Source organism: Somniosus microcephalus, chromosome 4 (assembly GCF_052327205.1).
Source record: "Somniosus microcephalus isolate GS21.2 chromosome 4, FLI_Smic_1.0, whole genome shotgun sequence".
NCBI lineage: Eukaryota > Metazoa > Chordata > Chondrichthyes > Squaliformes > Somniosidae > Somniosus > Somniosus microcephalus.
This window is the reverse complement of record NC_140990.1, coordinates 124,800,166-124,826,705: the sequence shown is the minus strand read 5'-3', so window position 1 is coordinate 124,826,705 and position 26,540 is coordinate 124,800,166. Positions and strand designations below refer to the sequence as shown.

Genomic DNA, 26,540 nt, shown 5'->3' with positions numbered 1-26,540 from the left:
TCGAGGGAAGGTCTCGGTAACATGCCCGGGATCACTAAACACAAAACCCAGTCTGTTAATCACTTTCAGCTACTGGACTTAGCATGTGTCCCACAGCATCTCACCTTTGATGTGTGAATAGAGCATCATGCCTGCAAACATGCTTTCAATTTAAATTTGAATCCACTCAGCAAGTGTATTTAAAACAATACATACAAATAAACAGATCACATCAAAAAATTGGCAAAGATTTAGAGTCAACAAGATGCAAGTGAACACATCACGGCCCAATACCCCAGCTCTATATTCACAGGAGAAAGTCTGTTATCTAACTCCTCGAGTGGACAGAGTAGAGAAAGATCCCAACTCTAAGAACATCTAAAATCTGTTGTAAATATCTTTCAAATCCTGACTGGTCCAATCTGTCGGTTTCCTTTCAATTGAAGTGAATGGAAGATGAGAGAGGTGTTGGCATATGGACCTCGGTTAATTCAGCTTCTGAAAGGTGTTCATCTTTAGTTCATGCGATATCGGGGAAAATGTGGTTGGTATCATTAACGAGAGAGAGAGATTTCACTGAGCAACAGCTGGTGTTTGCAACCAACTGGCCTTGGATATTTTCATCACAGAATGTTTCGATCAGAAATATGATGTTGGGATAAGAAAAGTCTGGAGACTAGTGGTTTGTGCTGCCCCAGGAAGGCCACAGTGTTTTTACCCGCTTCTAACGTTGTTGATGTGTGTTGAAGAAAATGCAGACTCGTGTCTCTGGATTGTGCACTAGCCAGAGACGACCATATTAGGCAATGGTGTGGAGATGCCGGAGTTGGACTGGGGTGGACAAATGTAAGAAGTCACACAACACCAGGTTATAGTCCAACAGCTTTATTTGAAGTCACAAGCTTTCGGAGCACTGCTCCTTCATCAGGTGAAGTGGAGAGATGCATAAAGACACAGCTTATATAGTCAGAGAATAATGTCAGATGTTTACAGGTAATCTTTCTAACTGCCATTTATCACACCTCAGCAGAGAGATAATCACAGCAATCAAAGGTGTGAATGGTGTCCAAACAGATCAGTCAGGAAAACATTACATCAAAGAACAATGAGGTGGGGTCACAAGGGGTCAAATGTTGCAGATGCTGGGGTCTGTGTGAAAAACAAAAAAACAGACAAAAAACATTTTTTTTGCTGGAAATTACAGCAGGTCCGGCCGCATCTGTGTAGAGAGAACAAGCCAACGACAACTCGAGTCTGGATGACCCTACGCCAGGTGGGGTTACATGTAGCGTGACATGACCCCAAGATCCCAGTTCAGGCCGTCCTCATGGGTGCGGAACTTGGCTATCAGTTTCTGCTCGACGATTTTGCATTGTGTGTCTCGAAGGCCGCCTTGGAGAATGCTTACCCGAAGATCAGAGGCTGAATGTCCTTGACTGCTGAAGTGTTCCCCGACTGGGAGGGAACACTCCTGCCTGGCGATTGTTGTGCGGTGTCCGTTCATCCGTTGTCGCAGTGTCTGCATGGTCTCGCCGATGTACCATGCTCCGGGGCATCCTTTCCTGCAACGTATGAGGTAGACAACGTTGGCCGAGTCACATGAGTATGTACCATGTACCTGGTGGGTGGTGTCCTCAAGTGTGATGATGGTATCTGTGTTGATGATCTGGCATGTCTTGCAGAGGTTGCTGTGGCAGGGTTGTGTGGTGTTGTGGTTGAATAGAGAAGGCTGAGTGGTGACCTAATAGAGGTCTTTAAAATTATGAAAGGTTTTGGTAGAGTAGATACAGAGAGAGTGTTTCCACTTGTGGGGAAGAGCATAACTAGAGGCCATCAATATAAGATAGTCACCAAGAAATCAAATAGGGAATTCAGGAGAAACTTCTTTGCCCAGAGAGTGGGGAGAATGTGGAACTCGCTACCACAGGGAGTGGTTGAAGCGAATAGTATAGATACATTTAAGGGGAGGCTAGACAAGCATATGAGGGAGAAGGGAATAGAGGGTTATGCTGATAGAGTTAGATGGGGAAAGACGGGAGGAGGCTCGAGTGGAGCATAAACGCCGGCATGGACTGGTTGGGCCGAATGGTGTGTTTCTGTGCCGTATATCCTGTGTAATCCTATGTTCCAAGACACATTGCTCAAAGGGGAGGATAAATGACTCACACCCAAATGCAATTGTTACTTTTGTCTTCTTTGTAAAATCACAAAGTCTGGGCATAATTTGTTTGTGAAATTAAAATTGATTATATGGACTGGAAGTAGTTGAATCAGGAAATGTATTTTATAATGATGTGCGTTTTGAAATTGTACTTGGAACATCTCCTCATTAAAGCCCACCCATTGTTCCATTACAGTTTTTCCTGTCAGTCTTTGGTTCCATTTTACCCTGGCTAGATCCTTTCGCATCCCATTGAGGCTGGCCCTATTCCAGTTTAGAAGTTGCACTCTAGGTTGTTCCTTGCTCCTCTCCATTGCTAATCTAAATCTTATGATACGATGATCACTCGTACCCAAGTGTTCTCCCACAGACACTTGGTCGACCTGGCCCACCTCATTCCCCAGCACCAGATGCAGCAATGCCTCCTTCCTAGTTGAGCCAAGAACATACTGTTCCAGGAAATTCTCCTGAACACATTTCAGAAATTCCCTACCCCTCCTTTGTCTTTACCCCAGCATTATCGCAATCGATATTTGGGTAATTAAAGTCCCCCAATATCACCACTCTTTAGCTCTTGCATATCTCTGTGATTTCCCTGCAGATTTGCTCCTCTACGAGCGTTAATAAAACAAGCCTGAAGGCTTTGTATTTTAATGCGAGGAGCATTCGTAATAAGGTGGATGAATTAGCTGCGCAAATAGAGGTAAACGAATATGATATGATTGGCATTATGGAAACATGGCTCCAGGGTGGCCAAGGCTGGGAACTCAACATCCAGTGGTATTCAATATTCAGGAAAGATAGGCAAAAAGGAGAAGGAGGTGGGGTAGCATTACTGGTTAAAGAAGGGATTAACACAATTGAAAGGAAGGATATTAGCTCTGATGATGTGGAATCTGTATGGGTAGAACAGAAATACCAAGGGGCAGAAAACGTTAGTGGGAGTGGTATATAGACCTCCAAACAGTAATGCGGAGGTTGGGGATGGCATTAAAAGGGAAATTAGAGAAGCATGCAATAAGGGCACAGCAGTCATCATAGGTGACTTTAATCTACATATAGATTGGGCTAACCAAATTAGTAACAATAGTGTGGAGGAGGAATTCCTGGAGTGTTTACGGGATGGTTTCCTGGACCAATATGTCGAGGAACCAACCAGAGATCAGGCCATCTTAGACTGGGTATTATGTAATGAGAAAGGATTAATTAGCAATTTTGTTGTACGAGGCCCCTTGGGTCGGAGCGATCATAATATGATAGAATTCTTCATTAAGATGGAGAATGAAGTAATTGACTCAGAGACTAGGGTCCTAAATTTAAATAAAGGAAACTATGATGGTATGAGGTGCGAGTTGGGTAGGATTGATTGGGGAAGGTCACTCAAAGGATTGACAGTGGATAGGCAATGGCAAACATTCAAAGACTGCATGGATGAACTACAGAATTTGTTCATCCCAGTTTGGTATAAAAATAAAACAAAAAAGATGACTCAACCATGGCTAACAAGGGAAATTAAGGATAGCATAAGAGCCAAGGAGAGGACATATAAATTGGCCAGAAAAAGCAATAAACTTGAGGATTGGGAGCAGTTTAGGATTCAACAAAAGAGGACAAAGGGATTCATTAAGAAGGGGGAAATAGAATATGAGAGCAAGCTTGCAGGGAGCATAAAAACTGACTCTAAAAGCTTTTATAGATATGTGAAGAGAAAAAGATTGGTGAAGTCAAGTGTAGGTCCCTTGCAGTCAGAATCAGGGGAATTTATAATGGGGAACAAAGAAATGGCAGACCAATTAAATACATATTTTGGTTCTTTCTTCAGAAAGGAGGACACAAATAACCTCCCAGAGATGTCGGGGCGCATATGGTCTGATGAAAGGGAGGAACTGAAAGAAATCAGTATTTGTAGGGAAATGGTGTTAGGGAAATTGACAGGATTGAAGGCCGATGAATCCCCAGGGCCTGATAATCTACATCCTAGGGTACTTAAGGAAGTGGCCCTAGAAATAGTAGATGCATTGCTGATCATCTTCCAACATTCAATGGAATCTGGAACAGTACCCATGGATTGGAGGGTAGCTAATGTTACCCCAGTATTCAAAAAAGGTGGTAGAGAGAAAATGGGGAACTACAGACCGCTAAGCCTGACATCGGTACTGGGGAAAATGCTAGAGTCCATTACAAAAGATGTAATAGCAGAGCACTTTGAAAACAGTGACAGGATCGGACAAAGTCAACATGGATTTACAAAAGATAAATCGTGCTTGACTAACCTACTGGAATTTTTTGAGGATGTAACTGGTAAAATTGATAAGGGAGAACCAGTGGATGTGGTGTATTTGGACTTTTAGAAGGCTTTCAATAAGGTCCCGCATAAGAGATTAGCGTGTAACGTTAAGGCACCAGGGATTGGGGGAAAGGTATTGACTTGGATAGAGAACTGGTTGGCAGACAGAAAGCAAAGAGTTGGAATAAACTAGTCTTTTTTCGAGTGGCAGGCAGTGACTAGTGGGGTACCGCAGGGATTGTTCCTTGGACCCTAGCTATTGACAATATATATTACTGATCTAGACAAGGGAACTAGATGTAATATCTCCAAGTTTGCAGATGACACAAAGCTGGGTGGGCGTGTGTGCGGTGAGGAGGATGCCGAGAAACTCCAGGATGATTTGGACAGGTTGGGTGATTGGGCAGAAGCATGGCAGATACAATATAATGTGGATAAATGCGAGGTTATCCACTTTGGTGTCAAAAACAGGAAGGCAGATTATTATCTGAATGGCAGTAGATTGGGAGAAGGGGAAGTGCAACGAGACCTGGGTGTCCTTGTGCACCAGTCGCTGAAGGTGAGCATGCAGGTGCAGCAGGCAGTTAAGAAGGCAAATGGTATGTTGGCCTTCGTAGCGAGAGGGTTTGAGTACAGGAACAAGGATGTCTTGCTGCAGTTGTACAGGGCCTTGGTGAGACCACATCTTGAGTATTGTGTGCAGTTTTGGTCGCCTTTTCTGAGGAAGGATGTTCTTGCCATGGAGGGAGTTCAGTGAAGATTCACCAGGCTGATACCTGGGATGGCAGGAATGACGTATGAGGAGAGATTGGGTCGATTGGGCTTATACTCGCTGGAGTTTAGGAGAATGAGAGGGGATCTCATTGAAACGTATAAAATTCTGACAGGACTGGACAGACTAGATGCAGGAAGGATGTTCCCGATGGTCGTTGAGTCCAGAACCAGGGGTCACTGTCTAAGGATAAGGGGTAAGCCATTTAGGACAGAAATGAGGAGGAATTTCTTCACCCAGAGAGTGGTGAACCTGTGGAATTCTCTACCACAGAACGCAGTAGAGGCCAATTCATTAAATATATTCAAGAAGGAGTTGGATATATTCTTAAGGCTAAAGGGATCAAGGGGTATGGGAAGGAAGCAGGGACAGGGTACTGAGTTTGAATGATCAGCCATGATCTCATTGAATGGCGGAGCAGGCTCGAGGGGCTGAATGGCCTACTCCTGCTCCTATCTTCTATGTTTCTATGTTTCTACCTCCCTCTCACTATTTGAAGGCCTGTAGAAAACCCACAATAGCGTGATCATACCCTTTTTGATCCTCAACTCGAACCAAATGGATTCTGTCCTTGTCCCCTCGAGAAAATCCTCCCTTTCCAACACTACAATGTCTTTCTTAATCAGCACTGCCACCCCACCACCCTTTTTTCCTGCTCTATGTTTTCTGAACACCTTGTACCCTTGAATATTGTGCCCAGTTTTAAGCCAGGTTTCCGTTATTGCCACAACATCATATTGCCACACGATTAATTGTGCTCACCAACCTTATTCACCACACTTTGTATGTTTATGTACATGCATTATAAACCCATTTTTGAATTTTTTGTAGTCTTTCTTAGTCTGCTCCTATCTAATATGGTAATTCTTCCACCTCTAGTACACAGTCAGAGTGTGTTTTTGCTGATCTTAATAACCCCTATACCTGGGCTGGAGATTAATATTCTGTATCAATATTGAATAAAGCAGCTTTGTTTCAAACACAGTGTATTGAATATTTGATTTCTCCATGATCAGAGGAGACTTATTGATGTTCTGTTACCCACTGTTCCATTTTTGGGCTTTTCTTACTCTTGATTATATCACTTCTCACCTAGTTCACCTTCTACCACATCTAACCCCAAGCTGGTTCCGTTTGACTACATGGTTTGTGGGTGTCATAGACTGAACTACAGTGTCTCAGTTTATACTCATCTGAAATTCCTTCCAACCAGCCCTTGAAAGAACTCTCTTGCTTCAGATTTGAAATCAGTTGTTGTGTGCAAGGTTTAACACTTCTTGGATGTGGTTAGTACAACTCCTCCACAGGTCCTGCATGTGACAGCCTTTGGAATGTTCTGATCTTTGTCATTGTCTTTGCTGATTGTGATGGTGTCCTTGATTTAATCTCCTGGAACTAACACACCGTGCACTATTTCCTGCATCGAGATCATTGTTTCAAATACTGAGCTTGAGCACAGAGCTTGGAGACAGAGCCGGGAGATTCGCAAATGCAGTGATTCACAAGCAGAGTGGGCGCAGGAATTGGTGGAGAGGAAGAAGGTGGTGGAGACGTCTGAGTGAAAAGGAGGAGTGGAGCCACAGAACCCAAGTTAATAGGCACGAGAGCGGAGCTGTGGGACAGCGAGAGGAGCGGCCGCAGATAAAGACAGGCCCAAGAGCCCGGAGGGAGCGCCAGTGTCAGGGAGCGAGGTAAGTGACCTCAGCACAGGGAAGGAGCAGATTGGGGAGGGATTGTTTTAAGTCTCGAGTTTATTTCTGTTAAGTTACTTAAAAAAAAGAAGTTCGTTAATAGTCAAATAATTAAAGGCACAGCAAGGTAACTCAGTCCAGCGGATGCACATCCTGTGCCTTTCCACCATCTACAAGGTACAAGTCAGGAGTGTGATGGAATACTCTCCACTTGCCTGGATGAGTGCAGCTCCAACAACACTCAAGAAGCTCGGCACCATCCAGGACAAAGCAGCCCGCTTGATTGGCACCCTATCCACCACCTTAAACTTTCACTCCCTCCACCACCAGCACACCGTGGCTGCACTGTACCATTTACAAGATGCACTGCAGCAACTCGCCAAGGCTTCTTCGGCAGCACCTCCCAAACCCGTGATCTCTTCCACCTAGAAGGACAAGGGCAGCAGGCACATGGGAACAGCACCACCTCCAATTTCCCCTCCAAGTCACACACCATCCCGACCTAGAAGTATATCGCTGATCTTTCATCGTCACTGGGTCAAAATCCTGGAACTCACTCCCTAACAGCACTGTTGGAGTACCTTCACCACACAGACTGCAGTGGTTCAAGAAGGCAGCTCACCACTACGTTCTCAAGGGCAACTAGGGATGGGCAATAAATGCTGGCCTTGCCAGTGACACCCACACCCCATGAACGAATGAAAATAAATTGTGGGAACTCCAGGACGCTTCCCGTGTCCTGGACAACCATGTGCGCAGGACGTGTCATCAGCTGGAGGAGCTCGAGCTCTGGGTTTTGGAGCTTGAGCAGCAGCTGGTGTCACTACGGTGCATCCGCGAGTCTGAGAGCTACGTCGATAGCACATTTCAGGAGGTGGTCACCCCACAGCTAATGAGTGCGCAGGCAGAGAGGGAATGGGTGACTGCTAAACAGAAAAGGAGGACCAGGCAGGTAGTGCAGGAGTCCCCGGAGTGCATCTCGCTCTCCAACCAGTATTCTGAGCTGAGTACTGGTGAGGGTGATGGTTCCTCTGGGGAGTACAGCCAGAGCCAAGTCTGTGGCACCACAAATGGCTCAGCTGCACAGGGGTGGAGGAGGAAGACAGGGAAAGCAATAGTGGGAGGGGATTGAATAGTTAGGGGAGTAGACAGGCTTTTCTGCAGCTGCAGACCTGACTCCAGGATCGTATGTTGCCTCCCTGGTGCCAGGGTTAAGGATGTCACTGAGCGGCTGCAGGACACTCTGAGGGGGGAGTGTGAACAGCCAGAGGTCGTTGTCCATATCGGTACCAACAACATAGGTAGAAAGAGGGATGAGGTCCTGCAGACAGATTTGAGGGAGCTGGGAAAGAGATTAAAAAGCAGGACCTCAAAGGTAGTAATCTCTGGGTTACTCCCGGTGCCACACGTGAGTGAGTATAGAAATAGGAGGATAGAGCAGATGAATCTGTGGCTGGAGAGATGGTGCAGGAGGGACGGCTTCAGATTCCTGGGGAATTGGGACCAGTTCTGGGGGAGGTGGGACCTGTACAGGCCGGACAGGTTGCTCCTCAACAGAGCCGGTACCAATATCCTTGCGGGGAGGTTTGCTAGTGCTGTTGGGGAGGGTTTAAACTAAGTTGGCAGGGGGATGGACATGAGGATGTAATATTAGAAAAGGGGAAGAAAGTGCTCAAAGGATTGGGAGAGGCAGAGAGCACTAAAGTAAGAAATAGTAAGCTATTAGGTGGGGTCAAACTAAGAGAGAATACAGGATGGTCTAAGATGGGTTTACAGTGTATGTATGTGAACGCACGAAGTGTAGTAAACAAGGTAAGTGAGCTGCAGGCACAAATAGTCACATGGGAATATGATGTTGTGGCAATAACTGAGACCTGGCTCAAAAAAGGGCAGGATTGGGTATTAAATATTCCTGGTTATAAATGTTCAGGAAAGATAGGAGGTGGTATGGCAGTATTGGTCAAGGAGAATGTTACAGTGCTGGAGAGGGGGGAGGTCCTGGAGGGGTCAAGGACAGAATCTATATGGCTAGAGTTAAGAAATAATAGAGGTACCATTGCACTACTAGGTGTATTCTGTAGACCACCAAATAGTGGGAAAGATATCGAGGAGCAAATTTGCAGGGAAATTACACAGAGGTGCAAGAACTATAGAGTAGTGATAATGGGGGACTTCAACTATCCCAATATAGACTGGGATCGTAATAGAGTTAAAGGCAGAGAAGGGGAAGAATTTCTGAAGTGTGTTCAGGAGAACTTTCTTGATCAGTATGTTTCTGGCCCAACGAGGGAGGAGGCATTGCTGGATCTGGTTCTGGGGAATGAGGTAGGTCAAGTGGAGCAAGTGTCAGTAGGTGAACATTTAGGGAACAGTGATCATTGTATCATAAGGTTTAGATTAGCTATGGAAAAGGATAGGGAGCAATCTAGAGTAAAAATGTTTAACTGGGGGAAGGCCAATTTCAGTGGGATGAGAACGGATCTGGCCCGGGTAAACTGGAATCAAAGATTAGCAGCAAAACTGTAATGGGACAATGGGCTGCCTTTAAAGAGGGAATAGTTCAGGTACAGTTGAGGTACATTCCCACAAGGGGGAAAGGCAGGGCAACTAAAGTCAGGGCTCCCTGGATGAAAAAAGAGATAGAGAATATGATGAAACAGAAAAAGACCATGTATGACAGATGTCAGGTTGCAAATACATCTGAGAATCAGGCTAAATATAGAAAGGTCAGAGGAGAAGTGAAAAAGAAACTAAGAGGGGCAAAGAGAGGGTATGAGAATAGAATGGCAGCCAACATAAAAGGTAATCCAAAAGTCTTCTATAGGCATATCAATAGTAAATGGGTAGTGAGAGGAGGGTTGGGGCCGATTAGGGACCTTAAAGGAGACCTATGCATGGAGGCAGCGGGTATGGCTGAGGTACTAAACAATTACTTTGCATCTGTCCTCACCAAGGAAGAGGATGCTGCCATAGACATAGTAAAGGAGGAGGTAGTGGAGATACCTGATAGGATAAAAATTGATAAAGAGGAGCTATTACAAAGACTGGCTGTACCTAAAGTAAATAAATCACCAGGAGTGGATGGGATGCATCCTAGGATGCTGAGGGAATTGAGGGAGGAAATTGCGGAGGTATTGGCCATAATATTCCAATCCTCCATTGATACGGGGGTGGTGCCAGAGAACTGGAGAACTGCAAATGTTACACCATTGTTCAAAAAGGGTGTAAGGATAAACTCAGCAACTACTGGCCAGTCAGTTTAACCTCGGTCGTGGGGAAGCTTTTAGAAGCAGTAATCAGGGACAAAATTAATAGTCACTTGGATAGGTGTGGATTAATTAAGGAAAGCCAGCATGCATTTGTTAAAGGCAAATCGTGTTTAACCAACTTGATCAAGATTTTTGCTGAGGTAACAGAGAGGGTTGATGAGGGCAATGCGGTTGATGTAGTGTACATGGATTTCCAAAAGGCGTTTGACAAAGTGCCACTTTATATTCTTGCCAGCAAAGTTGAAGTCCATGGAATAAAAGGGACAGTGACAGCATGGATACAGAATTGTCTAATTGACAGGAAACAGAGAGTAGTGGTGAACGGTTGTTTTTTGGACTGGAGGAAGGTATACAGTGGTGTTCCCCAGGGGTCAGTTCTAGGACCACTGCTTTTCTTGATATATATTAATGACTTGGACATGGGTGTACAAGGTACAATTTCAAAATTTGCAGATGACACAAAACTTGGAAGTATAGTGAACAGTGAGGAGGAGAGTGATAGACTTCAGGAAGACATAGACAGGCTGGTGAAATGGGCGGACACGTGGCAGATGAAATTTAATGCAGAAAAGTGTGAAGTGATACATTTTGGTGGAAAGAATGAGGAGAGGACACGTAAACTAAATGGTACAATCCTAAAGTGGGTGCACGAACAGAGAGACCTAGGGGTATGTGTGCAGAAATCCTTGAAGGTGGCAGGGCAGGTTGAGAAAGCAGTTAAAAAGGCTTACAGGACCCTGGACTTAATAAATAGAGGTATAGAGTACAAAAGTGTGGAAATGATGATGAAACACTGGTTCGGCCCCAACTGGAGTACTGTGTCCAATTCTGGGCACCACACTTCAGGAAGGATGTGAAGGCCTTAGAGAAGGTGCAGAAAAGGTTTACGAGAATGATTCCAGGAATGAAGGACTTCAGTTACCTTGATAGACTGGAGAAGCTGGGGTTGTTCTCCTTGGAGCAGAGAAGATTGAGAGGAGATTCGATAGAGGTGTTCAAAACCATGAAGGGTCTAGACAGAGTACATAGAGAGAAACTGTTCTCATTGGCAAAAGTGTCGAGAACACAGATTTAAGGTGATTGGCAGAAGAACCAAAGGTGACATGGGGAAAAACTTTTTACGCAGTGAGTGGTTATGATCGGGAATGCACTGCCTGAAAGGATGGTGGAGGCAGATTCAATCGTGGCTTTCAAAAGGGAATTGGATGAATACCTGAAGGACAAAAATTTGCAGGGCTATGAGGGAAGGGTGGGGGCGTGGGACTAGCTGAAGTATTCTTGCAGAGAGCCGGCACGGGCTCAATGGGCCGAATGGCCACATTCTGTGCTGTAACCATTCTATGATTCTATGAACACGTTAAACCTTCATAGAATAATTACCAGCCATTTTTAGACTGGAAACTTAACCCTGCCGTTTCACTTTCAGTCAGGAACAGATCGGAGTTTGACACCAATCTCTGATTGGATAGCATGTTTCCAGCATTCACCGTTGTTCTTCATGATGCGAAACACAGGTGTAAAGGAGCCTTCTGTTCTGTGCCTAGGAGCTCTGACCTATGGAAGAGAGCGGCTGGGACACATTCCTGACAGGCCTCAAGATTAACTTGAACAGGGACATTGCTGTCAGTGAAGAGAGACGAGAAAGACCAAAGTGCCATTTGCCCCTCTCAGTGTGGCCCTGAAGGACTGTGTCCAGGCTGTAGTTCTGTTCCCACCGTACGATCCTCCCCCAGATTGTCCTTTCTGAGCTCCAGCCCGGTGATGCTAAACACTCAGGTGGGAACGACAAAAATCCACAACAATGTGTTTCAAGCAAACTGATTTATTTGATCTATATCCAGAATATTAAACACCAGCCCAGTTACAGGGGTTATTAACATCAGCAGAAACAAACCCCAGCTGTCAGAATGAACATGATTCAGTCCTGGATGTGATTAACAGCAGCATTAACATTAGAATCCGTTCCCTGCCGTCACTTGTGAACTCGCCAGTGCTGCAGCATGTTGGATGAACAAGTGAGTCCCTTCCCACACACGGAGCAGGTGAATGGCCTCTCACCAGTGTGAACTCGCTGGTGTGTCAGCAGGCTGGGTGACCAAGTGAATTCCTTCCCACACACGGAGCAGGTGAACCGCCTCTCACCAGTGTGAACTCGCTGGTGTGTCAGCAGGCTGGATGAACAGGTGAATCCCTTCCCACACTCAGAGCAGGTGAACGGCCTCTCCCCAGTGTGAGTGCGCTGGTGTACAGTGAGGTGAGATGATTGCCTGGACACAGTCCCGCAGTGCGCGCACCTGAATGGTCTCTCATCAGAGTGAACACGTTGATGGCGCATCAGGGCCCCGGAACTTTTATAGAACTTCCCGCAATCCGGGCAGTTAAGAGGTCTCTCATCAGTGTGAACTCGCCAGTGCTGCAGCAGGTTGAATGAACGAGGGAATCCCTTCCCACACTCAGAGCAGGTGAACGCCCTCTCCCCAGTGTGAACTCGCTGATGCATCAGCAGGCTGGATGACCGAGTGAATCCCTTCCCACACTTGGAGCAGGTGAACGGTCTCTCCCCGGTGTGAACTCGCTGGTGTGTCAACAGGCTGGATGACCGAGTGAATTCCTTCCCACACGCAGAGCAGGTGAACGGCCTCTCCCTGGTGTGAACTCGCTGGTGTCTCAGAAGGCCAGATGAACATGTGAATCCCTTCCCACACTTGAAGCAGGTGAACGGCTTCTCCCCAGTGTGAACTCGCTGGTGTTTCAGAAGGCCAGATGAAAACATTAATCCCTTACCACACTCAGTGCTGGTGAATGGCCTCTCCCCAGTGTGAACTCGCTGGTGTCTCAGAAGGCCAGATGAACACGTGAATCCCTTCCCACACTCAGAGCAGGTGAATTTCCTCTCACCAGTGTGAACTCGCTGGTGTCTCAGAAGGTCGGATGGACATGTGAATCCCTTCCCAGACTCAGAGCAGGTGACTGGCCTCTCCCGCATGTGATTGTGCTTGTGATTCGACAGGCCAGAGGATCAGCTGAAGGCTCGTCCACACACTGAACACGTGTATGGTTTCTCCCCGCTCTGAATGGTGCTTTCTGCTTCCATGTTCAAAGGTCCTGATGAATCGTGTGACTCTGTCAGATCTTGAAGTGATGTTTGTTTTGAGCTTCCCGTCTGTAAATCCTCCCCTTCTAATACCCTGCAAAATTAATTTAAAACAGGAAAAAGGGAGGGTGAGAGAGAACCCACAAAAACACAAAGGCAGGTTGTGAAATTGAGCTGAATGAATCTGGGAATTTGTGGGGCCGGCACTAGAAGAAAGTGACCATGAAAGCTGCCGGATTGTCGTAAAAATTCAACTGGTTCACTGATGTCCTTCAGGGAAGGGAACCCGCCACCCATTCTGGGCCCACACAAGACTCTGGCCTCTATGGGAGGAGAGTGAGGTGGGAGGGGGAGGGGTGAAGGAGAGCGACTTTATACATCTGCAACTCGACTAGAACTTTGACAGCATCTCCCAAATACATGACCTCCACCACCTAGAAGGACAAGGGCAGCAGGTGCATGGGAACTTCATCATCTCCCAGTTCCCCTCCAAGTCACACACTATCCTGACTTGGGCATATATCGCCATTCCTACAACATCGCTGGGTGAAAATCCTGGAACTCCTCACCTAACAGCATTCTGAGAGTACCTTCACCACACGGATTGCAGAGGTTCAAGAAGAAGGTCCAACATCACCTTCTCAATGGGCAACTGGGAACTGACAATATAAGCTGGCCTTGCTAGTGACACCACCATCGAATGAATTAAAAATTCTGTATATATAAAATGGATTGAAAGCCTCTACAGAAATACTTGTTCCTAAAACGATAATCTTTGACACTGTATGGACAGTGTCTGTTTAGCAATTTAATCTCCCCTGGAATCCACCTCCCTTCACAGTCCCACATTGGAAATTGTTGGGTCCCACTGGGCTCAGAAGTACTGGGGGTTAAACCCAGCAGCTTCTCCCCCCTCTCCACTCCAGCTCAAACTGAAGCAACAAGAAAGCCCTACACAGGAGGCCAGGGAGCGAGTTCCACATCCACCGCCCACCCTGATGCTAACCGGCTCTGAGTTGCTCCCTCTGCTGTGTCAAGGCCACTTATTGTTTCTCCTGTCGGGTCACCCAGTCCCCGCCACTGCCCAACAATGAGCCTCTCCCGCGCATGCTCAGCTCACGCTGCTCGGGTGATTGACGGGAGCTCCAGACCAATAGGAAGTGCGGGGCGGGTCTGGAGGTCCGAATGGGTGGCTGGTCCTCCAGCCAATCGCAGTGTGTGAGGGGCGGGGCTTGCGGCACTCAGTGGGCGGGGCTGAGCCCGGATCTCCCTCATTGGCTGAAACTCTGCCTCATTGTTGAAGCTGATTTCTCTCAAACTCCAGGAGAAAACTGGACTTTTCTGTTGTGGCTTTGAACAGATGGAACCCTGTGGGGTGGAGCAAACATTGCAACATTTGGCAGTGAAATGGATTCACTCAGGACAGACAGCAGGGATTATTTCAGAAATAACACAGTGTAGTGAGAAAGGAAATGCAGTGGATGGTGCCTAGATGGATTGTCAAAAGGTGTTTGATAAGGTGCCGGACAGGAGGCTTGTTGATCAAATGAAGGCTGATGGTATTAAAGGGAGTGGGGCAGCGTGGACAGGAAGTTGGGTAAAGGGCAGAAAACAGAGAGTAGTGGTTAATGGATGTTCTTCAGACTGGAGGGATGTACACAGTGGTGTCCCCCAGGGTCAGTGTTGGGACCACTGCTCTTCTCAATATAGAGAAATGATCTGGGCTTGGGTATGTGAGGTACAAGATCAAAATCTCCAGATGAGACCAAAATGGGGAGCCTGGCCAACTGGGAAGAGGACTGTAAGTGACTTCAGTGTGAATACACAGGTTAGTAAATGGGGCAGGGAGATGTCAGCTGAAATTTAATGCAGAGAATTATGAGGTGATGCATTTTGGGAGGAAGAAAAAAGTAGGAAATCGCCATTAAATGGTAAAAGTTTAAAAGGAGTAGAGGGACAGAACAGTAAAGAGGTGTAAGATTCTCGCTGGTGCCTTGTCTTATTAATTAGCAGGTTCGAGAGTCTCGTGTCAGCAACTTTAATACCTTATTAGAAATATAAGATGAGCAGATTCTCTGTCCTCTACCATACCTTACATTGATCCATCAATCAGAGTAAACTTGCAAGTCCCACGTGTCCACAGTAACTTACACGAGGTCAGCCCACTGGATGGAACCTCGGGCACCCTGAACTTGATCTCCGGTGTCTCCAGTCCCGACTGCCCCCTTACATCAGGATCCCCTCACTTTTATACCCTGTAGTGATCCATCTTTGGCACCTGACTCTTCTTTGTCTTCTCTGCTGACTTTCGGCAGGAAGCGAGGGAAAGACAGCTGGAACTTCTCTAATCTGTGAATTACAAGGACACTTTTCCTGGTTCCTAGCAGTTACTTTTCTTCAGTAATTTTCTCATTATCCCTAAACTACCCTGCCTGCTGTTAATGATGTTATTTTACAGTTTCACGGTTCTAGGTTTAAACATCACATATTATAAGCTAATGCATTCTTTTACTCACTGTGGTTTAAGCTGATATTAACAGACAAATTCTGTTCTTTCTCCTGATCTGATTAGAGTTCCACCCAGTGGATTCAACGGCCCTAGAAATAGTAGATGCATTGCTGGTCATCTTCCAAAATTCAATAGACTCTGGAACAGTACCCATGGATTGGAGGGTAGCTAATGTTACCCCACTTTTCAAAAAATGGGGTAGAGAGAAAACGGGGAATTATAGACCAGTAAGCCTGACATCAGTAGTGGGGAAAATGCTAGAGTCCATTGTTAAAAGATGTAATAGCAGAGCACTTAGAAAACAGTGACAGGATCAGACAAAGCCAACATGGATTTACAAAAGGTAAATCATGCTTGGCTAATCTACTGGAATTTTTTGAGGATGTAACTGGTAGAATAGATAAGGGAGAACCAGTGGATGTGGTGTATTTGGACTTTCAGAAGGCTTTCGATAAGGTCCCGCATAAGAGATTAGCGTGTAAAGTTAAGGCACATGGGATTGGGGGCAAGGTACTGACTTGGATAGAGAACTGGTTGGCAGACAGAAAGCAAAGAGTTGGAATAAATGGGTCTTTTTTGGAATGGCAGGCAGTGACTAGTGGGGTACCGCAAGGATCGGTCCTAGGACCCCAGCTATTCAGTGTTGTGTCTGTGTATAATAAGACACAGACTGCAGGAGAACGGTACAACAGGTGTTTACTCAACGTGGCTCACACGGGAACTGATCTGTACAGATCACTACTCAGTGCTATATACAGGTGTGGTCACTGCCGGTACTGCAGTATACATGAGCTGTAAAAGATAGTTCCCCCCTTAAAGGTATATACATTACAATTCCTCCCCTTTTAGATTAACAGTACCATAACACTCATTTAACAATTAAATATCAAACTAATTACAATTAACACTTTTAACATGCAACATTAGCTGAAAATAGTATATTTATATATTCAGTCTTTGGGGAGGCTTCCTGATCCTTTCTGGTTAGCGCCTTTCCCGAGTGTCTTGCTCTTGGTGCGGAGGCGATTCTGGCCCCCTGTCGTCGGTTGGTTCATCAGCTTCTGATGCTACTGTTTCTGGGGTAGATGCGACCTGTACGTCGGGTTCATCACCAGGTACGTATAGGCGAGGCATGGGGTTGACTTGTTCCTGTGACTCTAGGATCTGGTCAGCATGGCGTCTCACGATGCTCTCCCCAACGTCCACTGTGTACATTAGTGGGCCCTGCCGTGTGCATATTGTTCCTGGCTGCCATTTTTCTGTTCGGTAGTCGCGGGCCAAGACAGGTTGCCCTACATTGAAGCTCCTTGTTGGCTTCTCATGGATGTGCTGGAATTGCTTACTCTCAACATCTCTTCGTACGTTTGGTCTGAGCAAATCCAGGCGAGATCTTAACCTTCAGTTAAAGAACATCATGGCTGGGGCCTGATTTGGTGACTGCATGTGTCGCATTCCGGTAGGTGAACAGGAAATTGTCCACCTTGTGCTGCAGCGGAATGTTGTCATTGTACATAGCCTTTATTGCCTTCTTAAAGGTTTGTACGAACCTCTCAGCCAATCCATTTGTGGTTGGATGATACGGGGCGGATGTGTAATGCCTTACCCCATTCTTTTTCAAGAACCTCCGGAACTCTTCGGACACAAACTGTGGTCCATTGTCAGAGCAAATCTGTTCTGGCAAGCCATTCCTGGCAAAAATGGTCCATAGGACTGCAATAGTTTTCTCCGTGGTGGTGAAGGACATTTTGATGACCTCAGGCCATTTCGAGTGCACATCCACAGCTATTAAAAACATTGAGTCCATGAATGGACCAGCAAAATCAATATGCACCCATTGCCATGGAGATGAGGGCCACTCCCATGGGGGTAGAGGGGCCTGTGGTGGTGCATTTTGGACTTCCTGGCATCCTGAGCAGCTCTTGGTCAGGTCCTCGATTTGTTTGTCGATTCCTGGCCACCACACATAAGCCCTGGCTAGGCTTTTCATTTTTACCCCTCCCAGATGACCCTCATGAAGCTCATTGAGCACTCTCTCCCTTAACTTGGGTGGAATTGCCACTCGGGATCCACAAATCAAGGTCCCCCGGCACACTGACAGCTGTTCTCTCCTTGTCGAGAATGCTGGCAACAGTGAATCGCCATGTGTTGGCCATCCCTTCACCGTCAAATCATATACCCGAGACAGTGTTGGGTCATTTTGGGTTTCCTTTTCGATACAAGCGTTAGTTACCGGTAGGTATTCAACTATAGTCGAATGGAATATTTCGACAGGATCCACTGCTGGTGCTTCCTCCGCAGTAGGCAGTGGCAGGCGTGATAGCCCATCAGCATTTCCATGCTGTTTCGTGCCCTTATATTCAATCTCATAGTGGTGCGCCCCTAGAAAAAGTGACCATCTTTGTAGTCGTTGCGCAGTCATCACCGGAATGCCCTTCTTCGGATTAAAAATGGAGACAAGAGGCTGGTGATCAGTCAGCAAGGTGAATTTCTGCCCGTGCAGATAGTGATTGAACTTTTTCACTCCCCACACTCGGCTGAGGGCCTCCCTGTCAATCTGGGCGTAGTTACGCTCGGCTGAGGTTAGTGATCGTGACGCAAAGGCTTTTGGCCTCTCTGAGCCATCCGAGAATTTGTGCGACAGCACCGCTCCAATGCCGTAGGGTGACGCATCACATGCCAACCGAATTGGTAATGCTGGGTTGTAATGGGCCAATACCTCTTTCGATGTGATCAGTGTTTTGCTCCTCTGGAAAGCTCGTCTACATTCGTCACTCCACTTCCTTGGCACCCCAGATGGCAGTAGGGTGTTCAGTGGGTGTAGTATTGTAGACAAATTTGGCAAGAACTTATGGAAGTAGTTTACCAGCCCGAGGAACGACCTCAGTTGTGACACATTTTCCGGTGCTGGAACCTTGACTACTGCCTCAATCTTCTCTGGGGGCTTATGTAACCCCTCTGTATCGATAACATGGCCACAATACGAGATCTGTTTTCTAAAAAACTCGCATTTGGGGCGGTTAGCTCGGAGCCCATATTCCTGCAATCTAGTGAGCACCTGCTCCAGGTTGGCAAGGTGATCACTGTCATTTTCGCCCATGACCAGGATGTCGTCCAAATAACACTGGGTCCCTGGGATCCATTGCCCTCTGCCAAATAGCCGGAGCTGATGCTACCCCGAATACCAGCCGGTTGTATTGGTAGAGACCTTTATGGGTGTTGATTGTGAGGTATTTTTTTGATGCTTCTTCTACCTCCATTTGCAGGTACGCCTGTGCCAGATCAATCTTAGTGAAGCGTTTCCCTCCAGATAGCGATGCGAAAATATCTTCAATCCGCAGAAGTGGATATTGTACGGTGTGAAGGACCGGGTTCACTGTTACCTTAAAGTCCCCACAGATGCGAACCTTCCTTGGTTCCCCAGGCGTGCTGCTCAACGACTTTTTCATCACAGGGATGATGGGTGTAGCCCATTCGCTCCAGTCTACCTTGGACAGTACACCTGAACGTTCCAGACTCTCCAGCTCTGCTTCGACGGCTGGGCAGATCGCATAAGGTACCGGTCTGGCTGTAAAAAATTTTGGGCTTGCGTTTTCTTCAATTTTAATCATCGCTGTCATGCCTTTTAGTGTTCTGAGTCCTTGCTGGAACACTTCTTTCATGTCAGTTAGGATCTTTGACAGTCACCCAGGTGTGACATTGTCACCGTTTTTGTCAGCCACAGTCAGTGCCTGTATGGAATGCCAATCCAGTTGTATTTTCCGGATCCATTCATGTCCCAGTAATGGTGGTCCTCCATCTTGCAATACATACAGGTCTAGTTTTGGTGTTTCCTTACCGTTATATATAACGGTCACCCTTATTTTTCCTTTGGGGTAGACTTTTTGCCCCGTGTACGTCTTCAAAATAATTTTTGTGTCTCTCAAGGGAACGTGTGAGAATAGCCGCGCATAGTCCCGTCGGTTTATGACTGTTAGGGCTGATCCTGTGTCCAATTCCATCTTTACCTGGACTCCTGCTATCTTGAGAGTGACCCAAATGGTTCGGTGATCCTCCATTGTGATCACATTATATCGTTTCAGACAACTCAGTTCCCTGCTTTTGGAGTTGTTATCACTCTTTTGTTCATCTGAACTATTCTCCGTCATCTTATGTACCTTCTTGTACTTTTCTTTGGTCGGTTTCTTATTGCTGGTTTTCTTTCCCGACCTGCAGACTCGTGCTATGTGTCCTACTTTTCCACACTGTCTGCACACTTTGTCTTTGAACCAGCAATCATTCTGGTCATGTGTTGTTCTGCCGCAGCGATAGCACTTCTCTGTTCCATATGACATTCCGTTTGTGCCATATTCTTGCAGTCTCTGTTGTATCTCTGCAGCGCCCCGTGCTGCTGCTTCATATGATACCACAATGCTGAAAGCCTTTTCCAGCGTAAGGTCCTTTTCAGATAAAAGCTGTTTCTGGGTTCCTTCACTTTGAAGCCCACACACAAACTTGTCCCTTTAGGTATCTGCCAGTCCCGCTCCAAACTGGCAGTGTTTCGATAGTTTGCGCAGTTCTGTTAAATAATCAGCATTGCTTTCATCCTTATGCTGGTTCCGTTTGTGAAACTTGAATTTTTCTGCTATCAGCAGCAGTGTGGGCTTTAAATGTTCCTATAGTATCGTTACTATGTCTTCAAAACTCTTTTCCATTGGCTTCGTTGGGGTTACTAGATTTTGTAATAAACCATACGTCTTTGCACCCATTAAATTTAACAATACCGACGCTTTCTTGTCATCTGACACCTCATTTGCCTTGCAGTACACCTCTATTCGTTCGACATATGTAGTCCAATCTTCGACTTCATTGTGAAATGCGGTGATACTGCCACTCTTCGGCATTTTGGGTGTGGTTTAAAATGGTGTCTCCCAATGGCCTAAAATGGCATCTCCCACGCTTTCCTTCCTCCCCCGCTGCTGCCAACGCCGCTCCCGGCGGTTCTCGTGGCAATGGCGGTGCCCTGTAGGTTTCGCGCGCTTCTCCTGTGCTGCTGCCAACGCCGCTCTCGGTGGTCCTCGTGGCAATGGTGGTGCCTTGCGGGTTTCTGTGCGTCTATCTCTCCCTCTCTCCGACGCTGCTCAGCCCCTGAACACCGGCTGCGCCCTGTGTGCTCTGCCCTCTCTCTCTCTCCCCCGTCGACGCTGCTCGGCCCTTTGCTGTGCCGCTCGGTCGGGCTCTAGCCCCGCCGCTGTCCAGGAAGGGTCTGCGCACTACCTGTTGCCAGCCCATTTCGCTGGACCACCTCGACTGGAAAGCCAAGCCTGGCTCTCGACAGCCTCCCCCACAATTCTCGAGTCTCTGCTGGATGACTGGGCAGTTGCCCGTGGTCGACGCCCAAGTCTCTGGCCTTGACCTCCAATCCACTGATCTCCAGGAACAAATCCCCGGGAGGTGATGCAGAGTTGCAGGTAGGTTCGAACTTGCCTTGTCGCCAATGTTGTGTCCGTGTATAATAAGACACAGACCTGCAGGAGAACGGTACAACAGGTGTTTACTCAACGTGGCTCACACGGGAACTGATCTGTACAGATTACTACTCAGTGCTATATACAGGTGTGGTCACTGCCGGTACTGCAGTATACATGAGCTGTAAAAGATAGTTCCCCCTTTAAAGGTATATACATTACATTCACAATATATATTAATGATCTAGACAAGGGAACTAGATGTAATATCTCCAAGTTTGCAGATGACACAAAGCTGGGTGGGCGTGTGTGCTGTGAGGAGGATGCTGAGAAACTCCAGGATGATTTGGACAGGTTGGGTGATTGGGCAGAAGCATGACATGTGGATAAATGCAAGGTTATCCACTTTGGTGTCTAAAACAGGAAGGCAGATTATTATCTGAATGGCAATAGATTGGGAGAAGGGGAAGTGCAATGAGACCTGGGTGTCCTTGTGCACCAGTCGCTGAAGGTAAGCATGCAGGTGCAGCAGGCGGTTAAGAAGGCAAATGGTATGTTGGCCTTCGTAGCGAGAGGGTTCGAGTACAGGAACAAGGATGTCTTGCTGCAGTTGTACAGGGCCTTGGTGAGACCACATCTTGAGTATTGTGTGCAGTTTTGGTCGCCTTATCTGAGGAAGGATGTTCTTGCCATGGAGGGAGTGCAGCGAAGATTCACCAAGCTGATACCTGGGATGGCAGGAATGATGTATGAGGAGAGATTGGGTCGATTGGGCTTATACTCACTGGAGTTTAGAAAAATGAGAGGGGATCTCATTGAAACTTATAAAATTCTAACAGGACTGGACCGACTAGATGCAGGAAGGATGTTCCCGATGGCCGGGGAGTCCAGAACCAGGGGTCACAGTCTAAAGATAAGAGGTAAGCCATTTAGGACAGAGCTGAGGAGGAATTTCTTCACCCAGAGAGTGTTGAACCTGTGGAATTCTCTACCACAGAAGGCAGTTGAGGCCAATTTATTAAATATGTTCAAGAAGGAGTTAGATATATTTCTTAAAGCTAAAGGGATCAAGGGATATAGAGAGAAGGCAGGGACAGGGTACTGAATTTGGATGATCAGCCATGATCTCATTGAATGGTGGAGCAGGCTCGAGGGGCCGAATGGCCTACTCCTGCTCCTATCTTCTATGTTTCTATGAATGTCTTATCAGTGTTGCCATGGCGACCTGTCTGCAGTGAAACATCTGTTTGAGTTTCTAACTCAGACTAAACTTCTCTCTCCCATAATGAACATTCTATCAGACATTTAATGGCAATGTATTTTAACCATTTTATGTTAAAACATGTTCGTCTCTGAACATTATTTCCCCAAACCCTACACAGATTTCAGCTCCATTTGAGATAGTTGTCAGTATTTGGGAAATCCCTTTAAAGAGTATTTGGCAAAAGTAACAATAAACTCCATTGGAGGGAAACACAATCAGCAGTAATTTTACCCCCCTTTCAGGGATAAGAGTGACTCTGACATTTCACCCTTTGATTTATTTGACAGATATCCAGAATATTAAACTCCAGCCCAGTTATAGGGTTTACTAACATCAGCAGAAACAACCCCCAACTGTCAGAATGGACACGAATCAGTCTGGGATGTGATTAACAGCATCAATAACAGCAGAATCCAACCCCTGCAGTCACTTGGGAACTTGCTGGTGTGTCAGCAGGGGAGAGGACTGGTTAAATCCCTTCCCAGACTGGGAGCAGGTGAATGGCCTCTCCCCAGTGTGAACTCGCTGGTGTGTCAGCAGGGGAGAGGACTGGTTAAATCCCTTCCCACACCTGGAGCAGGTGAACGGCCTCTTCCCAGTGTGAACTCGCTGGAGTGTCAGCAGGGGAGAGGACTGGTTAAATCCCTTTCCACAAACGGAGCAGGTGAACGGTCACTCCCCAGTGTGAACTCGCAGGTGTGTCAGCAAGTGGGATGACCGAGTGAATCCCTTCCCACACCCGGAGCAGGTGAACGGCCTCTCCCCAGTGTGAACTCGCAGGTGTGTCAGCAAGTGGGATGACCGATTGAATCCTTTCCCACACTCAGAGCAGGTGAACGGTCTCTCCCCAGTGTGAACTCGCAAGTGTGTCAGGAGGGTTGAGGACTAGTTAAATCCTTTCCCACACCCGGAACAGGTGAACGGCCTCTCCTTAGTGTGAATAGGCAGGGCCCTCATCAGGTGGGATGGGTTTGTAAACCTCTTCGCACAGTGAGAACACACGAACAGGCTCTGATCAGTATTAATACGCTGGTGTCTAACCAAGTGGGATCGCTGAATAAATCCCTTCCCACACATGGAAAAAGTGAATAATCTCCCTAATGGACCCATTACCACTTCTGCTTCATTTACAGACACTCCCTGACCAGTTACCATTTCTCCTCCCTTTACACATACACCCTGAACAGTCACCATTTCTCCTTCATTTACAGACGTTCCCTTACCAATCACCATTTCTCCATTTACAGAAGTTCCCTGACTACTCACCCTTTCTCCTCCATTTACAGATGCTCCCTGACCACTCACCCTTTCTCCTCCATTTACAGATGCTCCCTGACCACTCCCCCATTCTCCTCCATTTACAGACACTCCATGACCACTCACCCTTTCTCCTCCATTTACAGATGCTGCCAGACCACTCACCCTGCCTCCTCCATTTACAGATGCTCCCTGACCACTCACCCTGCCTCCTCCATTTACAGACGCTCCCTAACCACTCACCTTTTCTCCTCCATTTACAGATGCTCCCTGAAAACTCATTGTTTCTCTTCTATTTACAGACGCTCCCTGACTACTCACTCTTTCTCCTCCATTTACAGACGGTCCCTGACCAGGTACTCTTTCTCTACACACGCTCCCTGACCACTCAAAGCTTCGCCTACATTTACAGATGCTCCTTGACCACTCACCATTTCTTCTCCATTTACACACACTCCCTGACCACTCACCATTTCTCCTTCATTTACAGACGCTCCCTGACCAGTCTCCATTTCTCCTCCATTTACACATGCTCCCTGACCACTCAAACTTCCTCCTCCATTAACAGATGCTCCCTGATCAGTCACCATTTCTCCTTCATTTACAGACGCTCCCTGACAAGTCACTATTTCTCCTTCATTTACAGACGCTCCCTGACCAGTCACTATTTCTCCTCCATTTACAGACGCTCCCTGACCACTCACTCTTTCTCCTTCATTTACAGACGCTCCCTGACCACTCACCATTTCTCCTCCATTTACAGACTGACGTAATTAAACTCACTACGCACTTGGTTTGAGCATAAAGCAAGGCTTTAATCAACTTGTTTCAGAACATGGAGGTCTAGTTGTACTTCACTAGTTCCTTGTCTTACAAAATGTCCCTGAAGAGCTGAGACCGACAGCTGAGTATTTATACTCCTTGGACGGTGCCACCAGCTGGCCGTCCAGCGTTATTTCACGAGTAGTTTCTTGAATGATGAGATTTATAACATTCTTCCTGCCTAAAAGATTTGGAAGTCCGACGACTTCCTCTTAGCGGATCAGGTGGACCACCAATAGCCGCAGTCTTTTAGATTTTTGTTTATGGCTAGAAGGCACCTCTCCATGTCTTGGTCCCTGGGCTGCTTGATCCATACCGGTGGATCGACTGGGCCCGTGTTGCTCTGATTGACCTGAGGGAGGCTGGGGAGATTGTGACTCCGGGTGTGGGCCCCCACAGGCGCAGAACTGGCTTCATCCTGTTGGATAGCTGGGGATTGACCGGCGTCCTGGCCTCGGGTGGCCATCCCATGGGGAGCGCTCAGCTCCCCGACTGGATCCGGTGGGACAGCTGGCAGATCTCTCGATGCCCCAGGTAGGGCATCATCTTCAGGGGAGTGCAGAGTGTTGGCATCATCCCCATGGGTCCCTCTATCGGTTGAGTCCGTGGAACCGGCCAGACAGGGAGCCAGGTCCTGGAGCGAAATGGTGGTAGAGACGTCCCATGGGTGAAGCGACGCTGGAAGCTGAAGAATCGCTCGTGAGATGTGACATTGGTAGATGTAGAAAGGAGAGACCTGATGGAATGCAACACGTCAGGGAGCATAGTTTCCCACTGCTTGTCTGGTAGGTTGCGTGACCTCAGCACAAGACGAATAGCATTCCAAATGATAGCGTTGTATCTCTCAACCTGTCCATTACCCATGGGATGGTACGGTGTCATTTTATTTGTGGCAATTCCCATTGGGAGAGATAACTTTTGAGTTTGCTTGACATGAAGGAGGGACCCCGATCAGAGTGGATGAAATTGGTCGTACCACAAAGGGAAAAGACTTGATCAAGGCATTTGATCACTGTGGAAGTAAGCATATTGGGACAGGGGAAAGCAAAGGAAAAGCGTGAATATTCATCCACCATAGTCAGTAAGTAGGTGTTTCACGTTGAGGAGGGCAATGGCCCTTTAAAGTCAATGCTGAGTCACTGCATAGGCTGCATAGCATGTATGAGCGAGCCATCTGATGGACGGAAGAATTGCGGTTTTAATTCTACACAAATTCTACAGGAGGAGCATGTTCTTTTCACATCTTCCGTAGAAAATGGAAGATTTTTAGATCGCACAAAGTGCAACATACAGGTAATGCCAGGATGGCATAAGTTAGTATGAAGATCCACCAGAGTCGAAGTTGACATAGAAGAGCAGAATGCCCACGTGAGGGTATCCGGGGCCACATTCGCTTTGCTGCGTCGATAATGTATGGTGTATCCAAAGGCGGCCAATTCCATCCTCCAGAGTTGTATTTTGTTAATCTTGATTTAGTGCATTTCCGGTTATCCAGCATAAAGGCCACGGAGTGCTGATTGGTTATAAGTGTGAAATGGCGACGAGTGAGAAAATGACTCCATATACGTACCGCTTCGATGATGGCCGTAGCCTCCTTCTCAACAGGAGGATAATGGAGCACGATACCCTGCAAAGTTCTGGACAGAAATGCAACGGGTCGACCACTTTGATTCAAGGTAGCAGAGATCGCCACATCCGATGCATCGCACTCGACTACGAAAGGAAGATTTTCATCAATAGAATGAAGCATGGCTTTTTCCAGTTGTCGCATGAGGAGGTTGAAAGCTGAAATAGGGGAGGATGAGCAACCTGGCCACAGCACCATGGAGCAGGGGGCCATTCAAGTGGGGGGAGTTAAAAGAAATGTTGCAGTGGTAGGGGACAGTATCGTTAGGGGGATAGATAGAGTTCTTTGCAGCCGAGAGCGAGAGTCCCGAAGGCTGTGTTGCCTGCCCGGTGCCAGGGTTAAGGACATCTCCTCTGGACTGGAG

At 47.0% G+C, this 26,540-nt stretch overlaps 1 pseudogene across 1 annotated transcript in view; it reads right to left on the bottom strand.

Moving 5' to 3' along the window:
- Positions 1-26,540, bottom strand: part of LOC147119745 (uncharacterized) — a 420,036-nt pseudogene that overhangs the window by 82,046 nt on the left and 311,450 nt on the right. Inside the window, exons 8-10 of the transcript XR_015078069.1 lie at positions 22,901-23,395; positions 13,156-13,227; positions 12,302-13,077 (exon numbers count right to left, since the gene is read on the bottom strand). The product of XR_015078069.1 is annotated as an uncharacterized LOC147119745 (transcript). The remainder of the gene's footprint in view (positions 1-12,301; positions 13,078-13,155; positions 13,228-22,900; positions 23,396-26,540) is intronic.